The 17,861-nt window shown below is 42.3% G+C and overlaps 1 protein-coding gene across 3 annotated transcripts in view; it reads right to left on the bottom strand.

Moving 5' to 3' along the window:
* The window catches only part of NRG3 (neuregulin 3), an 877,678-nt gene that overhangs the window by 714,516 nt on the left and 145,301 nt on the right, over window positions 1-17,861 (bottom strand). The gene's annotated exons all lie outside the window — the stretch shown is intronic.

Raw genomic sequence — 17,861 nt, 5'->3', positions numbered from 1 at the left:
CTCCTACAGGAAGCTGGAGAAAATACCTGTTGGAAAATATTCACATTTGGAGACCTTTCCCTTGGAAATCCCACTCATTTACACTGTGTTATTTTAACATTTCACTGATTGTTATAACAAGCTAAATACAAAGGTCCTTGTATATGAGCATTGTTTATTGAAGGCAACTGCAGTTGATATTTTCCCACTCTGTTACACTGATGAGTTATGTCATAGCCCTGTTAGGAAGCCTGGTTATAAAACTGAAGTTTAAAGTACTGTACAAAATATATATTATATATATATTATCTGGCACAAACAGAATACACTATGTGTAGACAAAGAAAATGCCTTTTCATGAAGGAAAGCTAAAAGGTGTATTCACTGCCAACAAACAGAGCATTCCAGTGGAGACAAGCACTGCACTTAAGTTGTATTTCTTCAGTGAGTTGAAAGATCATAACTTGTGACCTAGGAAGCCCCAGGTGAGTTACTCAGTCCCTTCTCTCACAAAATATATTATTTACATAACTATACTTTTAGTCTGATATCTTTGTAGCATAGCTTATACTCATAATGTACTTGTGATCCAGGGAGATCCCAAAGGACTATGAGCCAAATTCTCTCCTCTCTTACACCCATGCAAGCTCACTGACTTCTCCAGATCTGTACAGGAAGCTCAGAATTAGGCCAGGGAGCACATCATGCAATCACGTTTTCAATGGAGTTTGGCCTAAATTTTGCACCAACAAGACTACATAATATCTCTTTTCCTCCCCTCTCCCTTTGAAGAGGGGAATGGAGACATAATTCTAAAGTATTGTAATAATGTACTCTTTGCAATGTGCAGTGTGCAGCTTACTGGGGAAGTTGTTACAAGGTTCATTTTGAGTTAACGTGTTATTAGAGTGCTTCTCAGAATTCAAAAAAGAATTTAATGTGTTAGATGGGTGCATGCAGAGCCTCAAAAATGAATAAATTAATAAAATGAAATGCCTGGAGAGCACCCACTCTGGGCACTCCACCCAGCATGACAGGATTTCAGAGGATTCCACTATTTTCAAAGGCACCTGCTGGGGTGGTGTAGCAGAGTGAGACTCACCAAGGTGGCACCTCCTGCTGCTCATTTTGGGATTAGTTCAAGTCCTTCCGCAGGGCACCCTCCTCTGGTGGTGTCTCACTCACCATTACTCCCACTTTGCTGTCTCCACCTCTCTGGGACCTGCGTCTCCCTCTTCTACACACAACTCCCTCACTTTTGGGGAAACCAGCAGTCTATAGTCCAGACACTCACCTCGGTGGCCTGCTGCAGTCACCAGTCTCGTCTCTTGCTCCAGGGGAAAACTGCAGTCTGTGTTGGCCACTTCCTCAGGGGAAGTGGGGGCAGCTCTAGCACCTTATCAAACCTTCCTCCAGGGCCTCAGTTTGGCAGTAGTCAGCCAGAAATTCCTTCTGCTCTGCTACCCTGCCCAGCACTGCTCTTGCCATGGTGCTCCTAAGTCGCTAGTCCATCTCCCTAGCAGGCCAGGGAAAGACTGCCCTCTGCTCTTTTGAGCAGCCCTTTACATATGGCCCCTGCTGGCCCTGATTGGCTGCTGCAACAAGCAACCTCCCCACTGGCTTGCTTAGTGAGCCCTCTTCTAATTGGAGGGTTCTGCACAGGCTCCCTCTGGCCTGCTTTAACCCTTCCTCTTCCCAGTGTGGGCCAACTGCCCCACTACAGATGGAAACAAGGTTTAATTCCTCAACAAAGTGAGGGTGCAATTCTTCCTTGTCCTGCATCTTGTGTAGTCATGTATACCTATACAAAGTGGATGCAGAACACTAGAACTGTCTGAAATTTTGTCTTTCAATTTGTTTTTATAAAAATGAAGATTAACAGAAAATGTACATTTTCCTCAAAAATGTTCATGTTTTCATTTAAAACAAACATCGAAGCCCTCCAAAAATGCCAGTTTTTGTTGTTTTTTGACAGAAACCACAACAATTTTGAGGAAGTTACTCATTATTGTGAATATTTCTTGAGAAAAAAGTTTTTCAAGACAAGCGCTACAAACATTATTCTGATTTGGCAGTATTCTGTGCCCACTTTACACAAGATGCAGTGCAATGAAGAATCAGGCCCTACAGCCCTTAGAGTTTATAAAAGACTTACTCATATGCCTAACTTTAAGTATGTAAATAGTAGTACTTACATGCTTACATTTATGGATCTTCGCGGGTCATACATAGATATACTTCTTAAATGGTTACATTTAAACATATATCATATCAAGAGAATGTGTGTTTGTTTTTTTCCTTAGGAAAAAGGGGCTTCCTCACACATTTCTGTTCCTAAAGAGCTGCAGGAAAGTAAAAACAAGATCTACTTTGCTGCAGTTGTTTTCTAGTCACATAAACTTGTTTTATTTACTAGGAAATTGAAGAAGAAAGGTCGACATCTGCAGAACACGATATGTAGGTTCTCAAATTAGTAAAGCATCACCAACTGTAAAACTGTCAATCATGCTACAGAAAAGGGAGTAGTAGTCAAGAAATATTTCTGTTCTATATCTGGAAAGAAGCAGGTTAAAATATTCGTATCTTCAGTGATAATGACGTTTCTGATGCATCACACAGCTCATTCATTAGATCTGCATTGCACTGCAGGAGACGTAGTCTTCTGGGGCGCTTGGTCCACCAGTCATGATAATCTAAAGCTCCCATAAGGCAAAGGACATGCAGTTTAATGTTGATGTGACTCTAAGGAAATATTTCAGATCAATTAAGCTAAACAAAATTAAACACTTAAACTACAGGAATGTCAAAATGTTTTGATGGAAATTGTGGAAATAAAAATGGTTAAACATTTAAAAATTCTGCAAATTTTTTTGAAATTTCGGTCCTGTTTTGGAATGAAAACCAATTTTGAAATATCAGAATTTGGTCTGAAATTCCTAATTTAGCTCAGCTCTACTCCTTATATAGAAGAAACTGCATGAGTTGGGGTCATTCTCCTTGTTAGGAAGCATTCTAAGCACCTCCGTCATAACACACAGTGGTTTAGTGTTAATGAGGACAACGTGTTCCAGTTTGCTGCTGTGTTTGCAATACTGACAGCTATATTGCATGTTGTTGTTGTTACACTAACCATTCTGTTATTCAGTTATAGGAATACCTGATTATCATACAGTCAGAGGTACAGTATTTCTTTATGGGTTTGGTTCTTGTCATGTGCATGAACCTTTTATCACAACTTGTTTATTTCATTGAAGAGTTAAAGTGGTATTTAGCAGATGACAAAATGATTGCACTGATTTTGTGGATGACTTAGAAGTGTTTTATGTTTCCCAACCAGCCTTATTGGGAAGTGAGGAATTATTATTCCAAACCATGAGATGTTTTGAAACAGGCTAGTAGAGTGTGCCTGCAGTTTTCCATAATGGGTAGTTCTAACTCTTCATGGAGATAGCACAGTATCTAATGAATTATCTGGGCTAGATGGCTTATGGCCAGGGGTGAAAGTAACTTCAAGGATTTAACGGTACTCCGGAGTCCTGAGCATTGGGGGCGTGGCCTTAACCGGAGGAGGCGTGGCCTTTAAATACCCGGGCCCTTTAAATCAAGATTTAAAGGCCCTGGGGCTGCGGCTGGGAGCCCCGGGGCCTTAAAATCACCCCCGGAGCTACCAGCTGCAAAGGCGGCTGGGAGCCCCGGGGCTCAGGGGCAATTTAAAAGGCCCAGGACTCCTCACAGCGGCTGGAGCCCCAGCCCTTTAAATCACCGTCGGAGCCCTGCCACCACTACCCCAGGGCTTTGGCAGCGGGGCTCGGGTGGCACTTTAAAGGGCCTGAGGCTCCCTGCAGTAGCCGGAGCCCCAGGCCCTTTAAATCACCACCGGAGACCTTCCACCGCTACCCCAGGGTTCCGGCAGCGGGGCTTGAGTAGTGCTTTAAAGGGCCCGGGGTTCCCCGCAGCGGACAGAGCCCCTGGCCCTTTAAAGCACCGCCGGACCCCTGCCGCTGCTACCCCAGGGCTCCGGCAGTGGGGCTTGGTGGTGATTTAAAGGGCCTGGGGCTCCAGCGGTGGGGAGCCCCAGGCCCTTTAAATCGCCAGTCTGGGGAAGCTGGTCCGGTCCAGCACGGCATACTGGCTCTTGCCAGTACGCCGTACCAGACTGGACCGGCTTACTTTCACCTCTGCCTATGGCTCAAATATTGAATGGGGGATTTTGAGTGACCAGCTTCCAGTTTAGTTAGGTTAAAAGCCTTCCTTCTTGGTCAGACAAGAGATCACAGATTCCACTAGTCGTAAAACTTCATTTACAATCATTAGTGTGTTACCTAACTTTTCTATATAAAATGGCAGAATTTTGGTTTGTTGTTGAGATTTTTTTGTTTGTTTGTTTACCATTTCCTTTATATTTAAGTCCTATATTCTTATAAGAAACAAATGTGTAACAGTAGTATGTAATACTTAGGGTGATCTATTTTTTGTGTCAATTGAATGTTGGTGCATATAAACTATTATTTTAATTGATATTTATTTTGATTACTTTATACCTTTTGTCTTTTTACATTTACACTGGTTTATTATGCATACTTACTCAATCAGACATTATTGTATGATGTGCTATTTTCATAAATTAGAGAAGCTCTTAAATAATATTAATTATCATCTGGATTTTATTGTCAGTACTGAGCATTGCCAGGTCAAAGAAAAATGAGACTGCACCTTCAATTGTTACACCATTTTTAACTGAAATCCCATTGACATATTAACGTCTTTCAATGACAGATACCTTGGACCTTATTAAAGCAAATTTATTTCTCCTCAAAAACTTTATAACAGTAGTTTTCATTCTCATACATTTGATACATTGAATTCTGTGAAAATCACCTGCCCATACTGTATTGCGTATGTGGGTAATGATTACATAAATTGAACTTTACAACATGACTCATCTTGACTATGTGGTGCCACTCCTAACTTATTCTCAACTGAGTGCAAAACGGAAAAACATCCCCATCTCAACTGAAAATATCTGTGGTGTCCACCTCGAAAGGAGTATTTTCTGTATGTCATACTATTTGGGGAAAACAGTTGTATGTTTATAAAACGGCCTGGATGAATGGAGATGAAGTGATTTTCCACCTATGCAATTATCTCAAAAACTGAACGCATTTGAATTGAAAAGCCTCTTCACCAGCCAGATTGCCTTGCCACTTTATGAGCGTTTCAAATCTAAATATGCTATTCATAAGCAATAACGCTTTCAAAATTGATTTTTTAAAAGAAACATTAAGTATAATAGTGTTAGTTGCTAAATGGTGGAGGTATCACTCACTCTCATTATTTATTTATTTAGCTGGCAAAGAGTTCATAGATTTTAAGGCTAGAAGGGATCGTTATGATCATCTAGTCTCCCCTTCTGCATACCACAGGCCAAAGAGTTTCACCTAGTAATCTCTGCTTCAGACCCATTGCCTCCATTTGAGGAACAGCATATCTTTTAGAACAATATCTAGTCTTAATTTTAGAAATTGAAAATGATGGCAATACCTTCACTGAAAAAATTTCACCTTATTTCTCAACTGAATTTGTCTAGCTTAATAGTCCAACCACTGGATCTCATTATTCCTTTACATCTCCCACAATGCAATGCAAACTCAAGCTGCCTGGAGTATCAGGAGAGCCTGGCTTATACAATATAGTGAAAGACTGAACTATAACTCCCATAAAGCCATACACTAAACAATCAAGTTTAGGTTGTTTTTTTAAACTGATTTGAAACTACATTTTTCAGGCCAATTTAATAAAACAAAATATTGTGATCCAGGTTGAACCAACTCAAAACAAAATATTTAATTTTGATTTTCTCAATGGAAAAATGTAAACTAAAATGGAAAAACTGAAATTTTCCCATGAAAAATTTTGATTTTGCAGAAAGTTATTCTCACAGAAGATTCCCCAACAGCTCTAGTAAAAATGTAGCCGTCCATGAGCCAAATGACCAACTGAAGTCATCCTTTGGGACAAATGGGGTGAAATGACTCAATTGAAAAATCATGGCCTGAGACTGGCAGGCTGATTGCTGCCTTGTGCTGTTTCCCTAACACACACCGTAACCCCACCACTCCTGTTATGGCTCCTCATCGCAGTGAAAAGGACAGGTGATGGCTTTAGCAGGTTTTTCCCCTTGTATTAAATTAGTACATTTATACACACAGCCACAGCCACAGCCCCCCCCCCCCCCACACACACACACCTTTTGTTTTCGGAGATCATGTGGGAAAAAATGCCAACCAGACTTCTATGCTGGCTTTGCATGCATAGCTGAATAGAGCATTATTTGATGGTTGTAATATGTTCTTCATTGTGAATACAGTGTACTCAAACCAACCTCTAACTATATATTCATTCTGTGAGCAGTGCACTAGCAGCGTATAAAACATGCTGTTAGATACTTTTGTTCTTGTCTGTCTGTTTACACCAAACAATGCACTTCTGTGGTATTTTGCATGCAGCAAAATTTTTGTAAGAGTTCAAGACAAAATACCCCAGGCAAGATCCCCAGAGAATGTAAACAAGCATTGCTCCATGAAGCTATGTGAAATTAAACCACTAAGGACTCCATAAACTTGAAATTATAGTAGAAGAACTACAATAAAATAAGTAAAATTAAATTAAATTTTAAAAAGACAGAGGAACTGACCTTTGACTTCTACTTTGAAAGATGACAGAGCTTATAAACTGCTGAAGCTCCTTCTATGAGAACATCAATTGGATTTCCAGCACTGGTAAATATAAAGAATTAATTATTCCTATGCTCTTTCTCAGAGAGGTAAAAATGTTTGTTAAGAGAAGTCACATGACAGCAGCTTCTCTTCAGCTTGTTCCATATTTGATCAGGGCACTATTCATTTTAAATGGGAGCTAAGTAATACAATAACTGCAAACTACTCTTTCCAGCATATTTCATTAGAATTAGCTCAAGTATCACAATTGAATCCCAAGAGGACTGTATTTACTATGGAATACAAATGCCATAAAACTTTAGCTTGGTCATCATTTTAAAAAAAATCAACAGGATTTTGCATTTTTCTCTTCTGATTAGTTCATATTTAGTAGAGCAATGTTTTGAGTATTAAAACACAAATAGAGTTCTCCTTACTGAGCCCCTTCTGCCATAACCCTCAAAGAAGAGTCACTGTAGCATCCATATTTAATGTCATGGAAAAGAACATTACTCACTCCTAGGACATACAAAATTAAGGCATAGAGAAGTATGTGATGTCTGGTGCGTAGAAAGAATGGCACTACAATTACCTGATTTAGAAGAGTACCTGTTCTACTAGCAGCTTACATTTCATCTTTGGTAGTCACAGTTCAGTCCTGGTTGAGAGTCACAAGTAATAATTAGTATCGTTGCTGCATCATAGTCTTGATAGGCATCAGTCCATTTCCTCAAAGGAACACACACTTGTGTACAACAACTCCGCATAGTAGGTGGTTATCTCTGCTGTGGCAATGTAAGACTAGTTCAGGTCAGAACTGAGTGGAACTAGCATAGTTATTAAGAGACGCTTTCACAATACCTGCCCACGTTGTGTCAGAATCTAGTGACTGTTCTTAGGCCCATGGGAATCCAGCCCTGGAGTAAATTAAGGGTCTCTCTGCTGAGAATGCCCTGCATCAATCATGGTAATGGGCTGCAAGCAGGCACTGTGCCTCAGCTAGTAAATTTTCATGACAACAGTTTTACAAGGCTGTCTTGACTGTTGCTATGGGGTATACAGCGAGAGGTGGTTTCTTAGATAACTGGCTCCCCGACTATTTAAAGCTTTAAAGGTTAAATCCACATTGCATTAAATGTTTATATTTAAATCATAGCTGTTCACTTGTTTAAGAATTATATTTACCTTTTTAAATGAGAGATCAAAGCGCATACAAGGTTCTGCTTATATTACAAATATCGGTACCTGTCTACAATGTGTACAGACCCTGTTCAGGACATGAAAGGAAGAAAGTTCCGTTAGAGGGAATGTTACAGCTGCCTGCCCTATGCACAGGAATTGTCATCACAAAAGAGGTACATTACTTGAATTTAGGAAATCTAATCTGGATACAAAATACAAGTAGCTCAATTTTGAGCCCTGCAGTGATCCAGAAAATTGGCAGATCTCCTTAGCTGGGGATCTCCTGGGTGGGACAGAATCCCTGGATTGCATACAGCTAGCATAGCCAACTCCCTTTCTGCTGGCATAGGAAATATTTCCTTGGGAGCAAGGCAGCATCAGCAGTACAATACTTCAGCAATCACTAGATGGTGGACACTCTCAAGCCTTAACACTGATACCTGCCAAAAAAGCCCTGATATATGCTTGGAAGTGTACGGAAGCTCTGGATGTTTTAACATAGAATCATAGAATATCAGCGTTGGAAGGGACCTCAGGAGGTCATCTAGTCCAACCCCCTGCTCAAAGCAGGGCCAATCCCCAACTAAATCATCCCAGCCAGGGCTTTGTCAAGCCTGACCTTAAAAACCTCAAAGGAAGGAGATTCCACCACCTCCCTAGGTAACGTATTCCAGTGTTTCACCACCCTCCTAGTGAAAAAGTTTTTCCTAATAGCCAACCTAAACCTCCCCCACTGCAACTTGAGACCATTACTCCTTGTTCTGTCATCTGCTACCACTGAGAACAGTCTAGATCCATCTTCTTTGGAACCCCCTTTCAGGTAGTTGAAAGCAGCTATCAAATCCCCCCTCATTCTTCTCTTCTGCAGACTAAACAATCCCAGTTCCCTCAGCCTCTCCTCATAAGTCATGTGTTCCAGTCCCCTAATCATTTGTTGCCCTCTGCTGGACGCTTTCCCATTTTTCCACATCCTCCTTGTTGCATGGGGCCCAAAACTGGACACAGTACTCCAGATGAGGTCTCACCAATGTCGAATAGAGGGGAACGATCACATCCCTCGATCTGCTAGCAATGCCCCTACTTATACATCCCAAAATACCATTGGCCTTCTTGGCAACAAGGGTACACTGTTGACTCATATCCAGCTTCTCTTCCACTGTACCCCGTAGGTCCTTTTCTGCAGAACTGCTGCCTAGCCATTCGGTCCCTAGTCTGTAGCGGTGCATGGGATGCTTCCATCCTAAGTACAGGACTCTGCACTTGTCCTTGTTGAACCTCATCAGATTTCTTTTGGCCCAATCCTCTAATTTGTCTAGGTCCCTCTGTATCCTATCCCTACCCTCCAGCACATCTACCTCTCCTCCCAGTTTAGTGTCATCTGCAAACTTGCTGAGGGTGCAATCTACGCCATCCTCCAGATCATTAATGAAGATATTGAACAAAACATGAATGAGGCAGCTGCATTATGGAATGCTCTTGAGGCACTGACATCTGAATGCAGTGATACTAGGCTCCCATGCTGCCCAGTGAGTTAAAAAGCCTAAATTGCATTGCTGGAGGAGCACAGTCTCCCCATGTTGCTGCTGCTTCAACGTGTCAGGAAACCAAGGCAGCAACGCCATGGGAGTCCTTCAAGTGCTAATGCCTTGGTATAGAAGCCAGGACTCCTTACCTATTCCAAGCATCCTGTCTAGCCACACATTCTCCTCCCACCTACACCCAGGCCCCACACCTCCACAGAAGCCTTTTGCTTCCCTAGCAATCCCAACATTGTGCTCGACCAGATATACCTCAAAGACTCATTCTGCCTTCCTTCTACATCCCACCCCCATGACATCCCATAGCACCAGTCTGCCTCCCGAATTAATCCTCCATTCCCAGCCTTCCTCCTTGCCTCCACAGAAGAGATCATTTGTTATTGTAAGATACTTGCCCATAGGAGCCAAATACATTTTGTGTTCATGCCAAAAAGGTAGAGAGAGAGAGAGAGGAAAAAATAAATTTGCCCCAAACATCTTTTTTAGAATCTGATAAACACAGGGATGTCAATGTGCTCACTGTTAATATGTAAAATAAAAGCTCGCAGGAGAAAGTCACATCACTCATGGATTTTGAAATTCCTATAATTTATTAATACAGTAAAAGCTTTGTTATCCAGCATGTTTGGGGAATTGGGGGTGCGGGGGGGGGGGGTGAGGCACCAGTTAGTTAACTAAGAGTTATACTTACCAATGGAATACCAATTTCAGAGAATTAGAATACAATAAAATGAATAAAGTATAAAATAGTAAACAGGTACTCATCAATCCAGTAGTAGTAATGCACTGCAGAGTGATTGGTTTCTTGAAGCACTTAGGTGTATACAGGTAAAGTTTTCTATACAGTAGGTTATCTTATGACAATATATATCACTATGGGCAGCACACGGCAGACACCCAGATCACTAAAAATACACTTAACACTAAAACTATACTGAACATAATTTAATCTTTCTTTGATGATTCAGAAGGCACTTCAGGATCTTGCAGTTCCTAAGGGTCCTATTTATCAACATCAATTATCATTCTAGATGTAGGAGATTGGGCTGAATCTGTAATGACCCTATGACACACCCTGGAAGCTGCTTTTCTGAATGAAACCCTGATACCAGCTTGCTTACTTGTCTTCTGCGTCTTTTGCATTAAAGGAGAGTGCAGAATGTGCAATTCCATAACATTCTGGGCAGTATACTAGTCCCAGTTACTATATTCAAGATTTGTATTGGGAGATATCAGAAACGCCGGTTAATAGAGCTTTCCAGATTCATAGATGCTAAGGTCAGAAGGGACCATTATGATCATCTAGTCCGACCTCCTGCACAACGCAGGCCACAGAATCTCACCCACCCAAACCTCTCACCTATGTCTGAGCTATTGAAGTCCTCAAACTGTGGTTTAAAGACTTCAAGGAGCAGAGAATCCTCCAGCAAGTGACCTGTGCCCCATGCTACAGAGGAAGGCAAAAAATCTCCAGGGCCTCTTCCAATCTGCCCTGGAGGAAAATTCCTTCCCAACCCCAAATATGGCGATCAGGTAAACCCTGAGCATATGGGCAAGATTCACCAGCCAGATACTACAGAAAATTCTTTCCTAGGTAACTCAGATCCCACCCCATCTAACATCCCATCACAGGCCATTGGGCCTATTTACCATGAATATTTAAAGATCAATTAATTACCAAAATCATGTTATCCCATCATACCATCTCCTCCATAAACTTATAGAGTTTAATCCTAAAGCCAGATAGATCTTTTGCCCCCACTGCTTCCCTTGGAAGGCTATTTCAAAACTTCACTCCTCTGATGGTTAGAAACCTTTGTCTAATTTCAAGTCTAAACTTCCCAATGACCAGTTTATTACATTTGTTCTTGTGTCCACGTTGGTACTGAGCTTAAATAATTCCTCTCCCTCTCCAGTATTTATCCCTCTGATATATTTATAGAGAGCAATCATATCTCCCCTCAACCTTCTTTTAGTTAGGCTAAACAAGCCAAGCTCCTTGAGTCTCCTTTCATAAGACCAGTTTTCCATTCCTCGGATCATCCTAGTAGCCCTTCTCTGTACCTGTTCCAGTTTGAATTCATCCTTCTTAAACATGGGAGACCAGAACTGCACACACAGTATTCCAGGTGAGGTCTCACCACTGCCTTGTATAATGGTACAAACACCTCCTTATCTCTACTGGAAATACCTCTCCTGATGCATCCCAAGACCGCATTAGCTTTTTTCACGGCCACATCACATTGATAAAGTGTCGGACAACACAGCTTTTACTGTAATACTTTAAAGGCCTAAGGTAGTAACAAAGGACATTCTCGCACTGATGTGCTTTCACTGTGCTTGCAGAACATTACCATACTCTTAAAATATCTTTGAGGCGATTGAAATTACACAGTATGGGCATGCAGCAGAAATCAGCATGATGATCTGTGTTGGCAGAAACCAATGCTTCTTCAATATATCTGCTGATCTAAATACACAGTCTTCCTTCCTTTATGCCAATTGTACACATGCAACTCGATGGAATTACTCTTGAGCTACACTTCTATGAGAGGGAAAATGTTCAAGATCTGTGTGGTAGGTTTAAGGTCCAATTACTGTTCAATGGGTTTTCCCAGCAACAACTTTTATCAACATTTTACTTGGCACATACACAAACTATGCAATATTCAAGATTCAGTGGTTTTGCTGGTAATGAGGATCTAACCAGATCGTCACTTAATCAAATACATTCACTTGACTAATAAAAAAAGTTTCCCAACTACCAGTTCTTTTTTCATAACATTGACATATTTGTGACTATAAAAGCTGCTTATTTTCATAATGTCAAATAGTGTACAATAAGCTGTGCAACTTCTTTCTTGTTTTCCGAGTTCACCTGGCTATTTCTCTTTAAAATTTATGGCTTATAGTGTATGAGCATTTCTTTCTTGGACGGACTATTTTTCTATTTCTAGAAATGTCATGTAATGGCAACCCCAAGTATAGGATTGGAACTTAACTTTTGATGGGAATACTCCAGATGGACCTGTTCAGACAGGCTGATTCATCCAAAACTGAACTGATCTATCACACCAGGGTTGCCTCTGTCCAAAATGGCTGACATTCAGACGCTTACAGATGTAATAGTCTGAACATAGAATTTATCAGGCTGCAAGATGGAGGCAACGCTAGGCAGAGAACCTTCTCTACTCAGACAGAAAGGCTGGGCTTTGATAAGATGGTCAGGAACAGCAAATCAGTCTTTTACTTTTGAATCCTGGCTTTCTAGTTAGAGGGCATCAGAGACACAAGGGACCATTAGTTGTTACTCTGTCACTCACCCTCTTCTCTTTTGAAATAGAATACTGAACACTTGCCAAAATCTATATAAAGTGACATAGTTTTAAGTATAATTCAACCAGTCTGATGGTCTAATCATTGTGTTGATCACATGAGGTGGAATGGAATCTAGGTTCATGGGCAGCAGGTATCGTAGGCTAGGGGAGAGTAAGCCTCCCGGGCAGGGCCATGGCCTGGGTTACATGCTCCACCCCTCCTCCCTCCCTCTCCCCTGAAGCTGGCGACGGCTGAGCTCCAGACAGCGTCACAGGCTGCTACTCAGGCCGGCAGGCAGCTCAGGGTGGCTGGGGCTTCTCCGGCCAAGGGGTGTGTGTGTGTGCGCGTGCATGCTTGGGGCTCTAGCCATAGGAAGTGGGGGGGGGGGGTCAGTAGGCTAGCCTCCCCAAACGGGGGTTCACCTGCCACACATGTCTAGGTTCCAGCATTAACAGTCTGGGGCTTGGAACAGAATTGAGCTATGTGGTCAGAGTGAAGAGATGGGGCCTTCACAACCTGGAGAAGTCTGCCTTGGACTTTCCTCAGAAGAAATAACAGATTGACTCAACATGCTGCAGAATGAAAAGGAAAATGGGGAGATTCTTCTCCCCCTTCTTCTCCTCCACTTCCAAAACCAAAACAGATGAAGGCAGATTCCTCATGTGGAGGTGATTCTTCATTCTCCCCTTGGGTGGTCAGAAGGGAAGCAAACATGTTGAATAATTCTAAATAACTAGATCAATTATACCCTGTAAATCACTGCAGCATCTATTTTTGTTGGAAGCTAAACTTCTATAGAGTACAATGAAACCAGAATCAGGCTCAAGTATTTTCTATGTTAGAAAGGGACAATGCCTGAGTCACCTCTCACTTATAGCAGTACAAGTCTCAAGTAACTGCACTGGAACTCAGGGCTCTAAGAAGAGGATCAGCCCTGGGGTGTTTTAATGAGGGTAATTACAGTAATAAATAATATAATTAGAGGAGCAGGTACAATGATATCCTTTAGGTAGCGGTCTGTTTGTGCTGCTTGAGTTGAGGCTGTGAAAAGTTGCCATTATGCACCCTTATTTTTACAGGTTTTGTACTTTTCAGTAAACTGCAGCCTAAACCTTGTGACACACATATCCCAGGTCTATTCCTATCTTGTTTCAAGCTTAATTTTTTTTTTAAAATAGAAAGTTTATTTATTCATGTTGGATTTTGTTATTCATATACGGCTCAGAATCACCATACACTTCAAAAATAGGAAACTAGCAAGTCAAGAGCATGTCTACTTTATCCGTCAGTCCAGTGGTGTATATTAATAAGACAGTTACACATTTGGAAAAATAAATTTATCCAGCATTCTCTGTGTATTATGATAGTATCTCAGTTGTTAGAGGGACTAATTCTGCTCCCAGTTATACTGCTGCTTTTTATACTACTCCTTAGACTTCAGTGGACCTGCATCAGTGTTGGTACATAAATGAAAGCCGCATTTCGCCTTTTATGTTTTTATAAAGATAGAAATCATGTGTCCTGTAAAATGACTGGCATAAAAAAAATCACAGTAAAAGGACTTGCAGGTTAGAAAAGAAAATTAAGTGTTTTGTATTGTCAATTATTTAGGGGAAAAAAGCATAAACCCCCAAAGGATGGATTTCCGTATTGATCCAATTAATGCAGACTATACTAGACAAATAGAGACATGCAACATGGTTTGGACTCTTTGTGCCAGCCCCAAAAGGCATAGCACACGAAATAAAACTAATGCTCTTTTTAACTGTGTCAGTGTGTTTCAAGTCATCTTTCAGAAAAGTGAAACAGACATTAAAGGGGAATTTACTTACTTAGCTACTGTGATAAGTTAATGTTAAACAAATTCACTGCAATGAACTAGAATGGAAATTTGATTTTCCTTTTATTTTGCATATCAGTACTGCTTGCTCGTAGCAAACCAGCCTCCCTAAACCCCCTGCCATATGTCAAGTGAAATTCACAAAGTGATAGTCAAAGAAAATCACAGGCATTGAATGTTGGCATGCTTAAAATAAGAAATCCAATGTCCTAATAGTCCTCTGCATCACATTGTATTAAATGAAATTTTAATTCAGTTCCAACAGTTCTGATCTATTGCCACCAACAGTACGTCCTTGGTTTAAAGCAGAGACCTCAATAAAGTAATTTGCTGGCTGAACACCAGATCCCCCTTTGGGATGATTTCAACTAACATGAAAGAAGAGAGAAGAGAGACAGCACAAAAAAATATTAAGTACCTCCGAAACAGGAAGCCTGCTAAACAACTAGTGGGCCCACTGGATGATCAAGATGCTAAAGGAGCACTCAAGGAAGGTAAGGCTATTGCGGAGAAACTAAATGAATTCTTTGCATCAGTTGTTACGGTTGAGGATCAATGTTCCCTCTAATTTTTTCCATCCATCTGTGGAATGGATTTTGTTATGTGCACCAATATTGAGGTAATGTGCCGATGTGCGCCACCAGTAGAAACAAAAATCCTATGTATAATATATATTTTTAAAAGTTACCATAGGTATGGAAGAAGAAAAGAAAGATATTAAAACATTCATTCTGCACATGGATGGAAAATATTAGCGGGAACATGATCTAAGGAGAGGAGAAGACAGTAGTTTACATTGAGAAAAAAGCTCTGCGGACAGGTGGGAAAGAGAAAGATACGGTGAGAGGGTGAAATCTTGGGGGGACAAGTAAGAGCAGAATGGAAGGCATTTGGAGGCAAGTGGAGGAACCAGGTGGCGGGACAGAAGGGAATGACGTGGAGGCAGAAAGGAAGACATTGGGGGCCCTAGGGAAAGGAGGAGGAAGAGGGTACAAAGAGGAAAGTATGGGCAGTCAGAGAGGAAGGAAGACGACAGCAAGAAAGGTACAGGTTGGGGCAGTGAGTATAGATAGAAAGGTGGAGAGGGTAGGTGGGGATAGAGAGGAAGGTGGGGGGCAGCGGGGAAGGTATGGAAGGCAATGGATATAAAGAGACGAGTGGGAAAACTGAGAAGATGGAGCAGAGGGTCCAGGTTGGGGCAGCACTTATAGTGAGGAAGGGTGTCCGCAGAGAAACTACAAGTGGGGGCAGTGATTACAGAGAGGATGGTCAAGGGGAGCAGAGGGTCCAGGTGAGGGCAACTGTCCATGATTACAGAGGGGAAGGTGGGGGGAAGCAGAGGACACAGGTAGGGGCCGTCGATGCAAGGGGTAGCAGGGAAGGTAGGGGCAACAGCTACTGAAGGGAAGGTGGAGGGCAGTGGGTACAAAGGGGAAGGTTGGAGGGCAGCAGCTGCTGGCCTCGTGTCCGTGCTCTGCTCCTGGCCCGCATGCCCCAGCTCCACATCCGGATTTCCATTCCTGGCCCCACACCCACCCCCAGATATGGCCCCAACCTTGTCTGGGTTCCCTACTCCTGGACACACGGCCCTGCTCCCAACCTCAGCTCTGGGAGGGCATGGACGGGGGTAAGTGTTACTAGATTTGCCCATTACTTTGGGAATATGCTCATTCATTAGGGTTACTCTTCTGGGGAGGTGGGTTCCGTAATTCTATCAATGTACTGCTTGTGTCATTTATGTTCTTATGCGGAGCTCTACTTCTTCCTTCTGCAAGTCCCCTCCCAATGGAGCTATCCTGCAGGACCTAGGTTCCCCAGGGGTGGGTTCTCCCAGCCCCAGAATCTCTCTCACACACACACACACAAGTCTGAGAGGACTGGGTTAATCAGCACTCCTAAGCTGACTCCTTATATGTCCCTGGCCTAAGTAGGCTGGGTCGAACAGCACCTCAAAGCTGTAACCCTCCTATGCCATGGGTGCCACACTGGAATAGAGTACGCCTGAACAGGCTGGGTCGAGCGTCACTTTTATAAGCCCCTGGATTCATCAGGCTGGGTTGAGCAGCACTTCCAAGCTGCCACACTCATGGGCCCCAGGTTCAGCACGTCCTTATTGCCACTTTCATGTTACAACTGTTCTGGTAGTAACCCACTTGATGAGCAAATCACACAGGATTTTTGGGTGCTGCAGGGATCTTTAGCTTAAGTACGAGGAGCGTTGCTGCAGAGAGAGAGACGCAACCAGCTTAACCATGAAAGTTATTTATTGCCAAGTAATAACCATACAAGGGGAGCCAAACAAACAAAACCATTATATTATTAAATCTAACTTAAAATTGATTACTAAAAAGTCAGGTTTAGAAAGTCAGGGTCAGAAGGCTATATCGAAAAAAAGTTGGGTTCTCACCACTCCATGAAGCTTGAATTGATCGGGGTTCCCAGGTGGTGGTGGCAGCTGAGGGTCCGGAGTGCTGAAGACAGGCAGAGCCCACAGCATGATCAGTCAGGAGAAGATGAAGTCCCAATGGAACTGATGCAGATTTTGAATGCAGGCATCAGAGCACTTACTTGAGCATGGGTAGGGGTTTTTATAGGGAAAGAACAATGGTTCAAGGGAGAAACCTTGATTTGTTTGTGGGTAAACTGATGGCTCAAGGGAGTTTACCAAAGTTGTTTTGTTCAGGCTCGACAATAGGAACTGATTATTCCTGGCTATGGGCAGTGTTCTTCTGAGGGAGGTCACAATGCAATTAGGCAGCTTCAGTATTTTGGATACCAATAAAGGATTTATTACTAGAATTAGTCTGATAACTACTGAGCAGGGTGTGTGCAGGTGTGGGTTCATTAACAGCTGGAGCAGAGAACCCCCAGCATGCAGCGCTTCCCGGCTTTTCTGGTCCCATCGTTCAGTGCGGTTCTTGTATTGTAATCTCTGTTCTGCATTCTGTATGCTAATGGAGATGCCTCCCTCCCATCTTTGATGCAAATGAGGCTAGGGGAGTTTCCTTAATCCTGTCCCCCATGTCCTGAGGGGTTTAGATGTGTCTTCCACTGCCTTTTCATTGCTTTTTGTAAGTCTTCCTTCTGATCAGCTTTGGTTCAAGCAGAGCACGGGGGTGGGGGGGGGGGGTTGTGAGTCAGACAGGCTGGGTACTGTGCCCTGGTTCCCAAGAACACAGAGCTAATAGGTAACATAAGGGAGCTGGCTTTCAGCATCCTCACTATTCAAAATGTTCCAGTACCACTGCAAGTCGCCATTGCTGAGGATGTGCGCGTCTGTAATAATCA

This window comes from Eretmochelys imbricata, chromosome 7 (assembly GCF_965152235.1).
Source record: "Eretmochelys imbricata isolate rEreImb1 chromosome 7, rEreImb1.hap1, whole genome shotgun sequence".
Classification (NCBI taxonomy): domain Eukaryota; kingdom Metazoa; phylum Chordata; order Testudines; family Cheloniidae; genus Eretmochelys; species Eretmochelys imbricata.
Note: the sequence above shows the minus strand (reverse complement) of the source record. Positions and strands in the feature narration are given on the sequence as shown.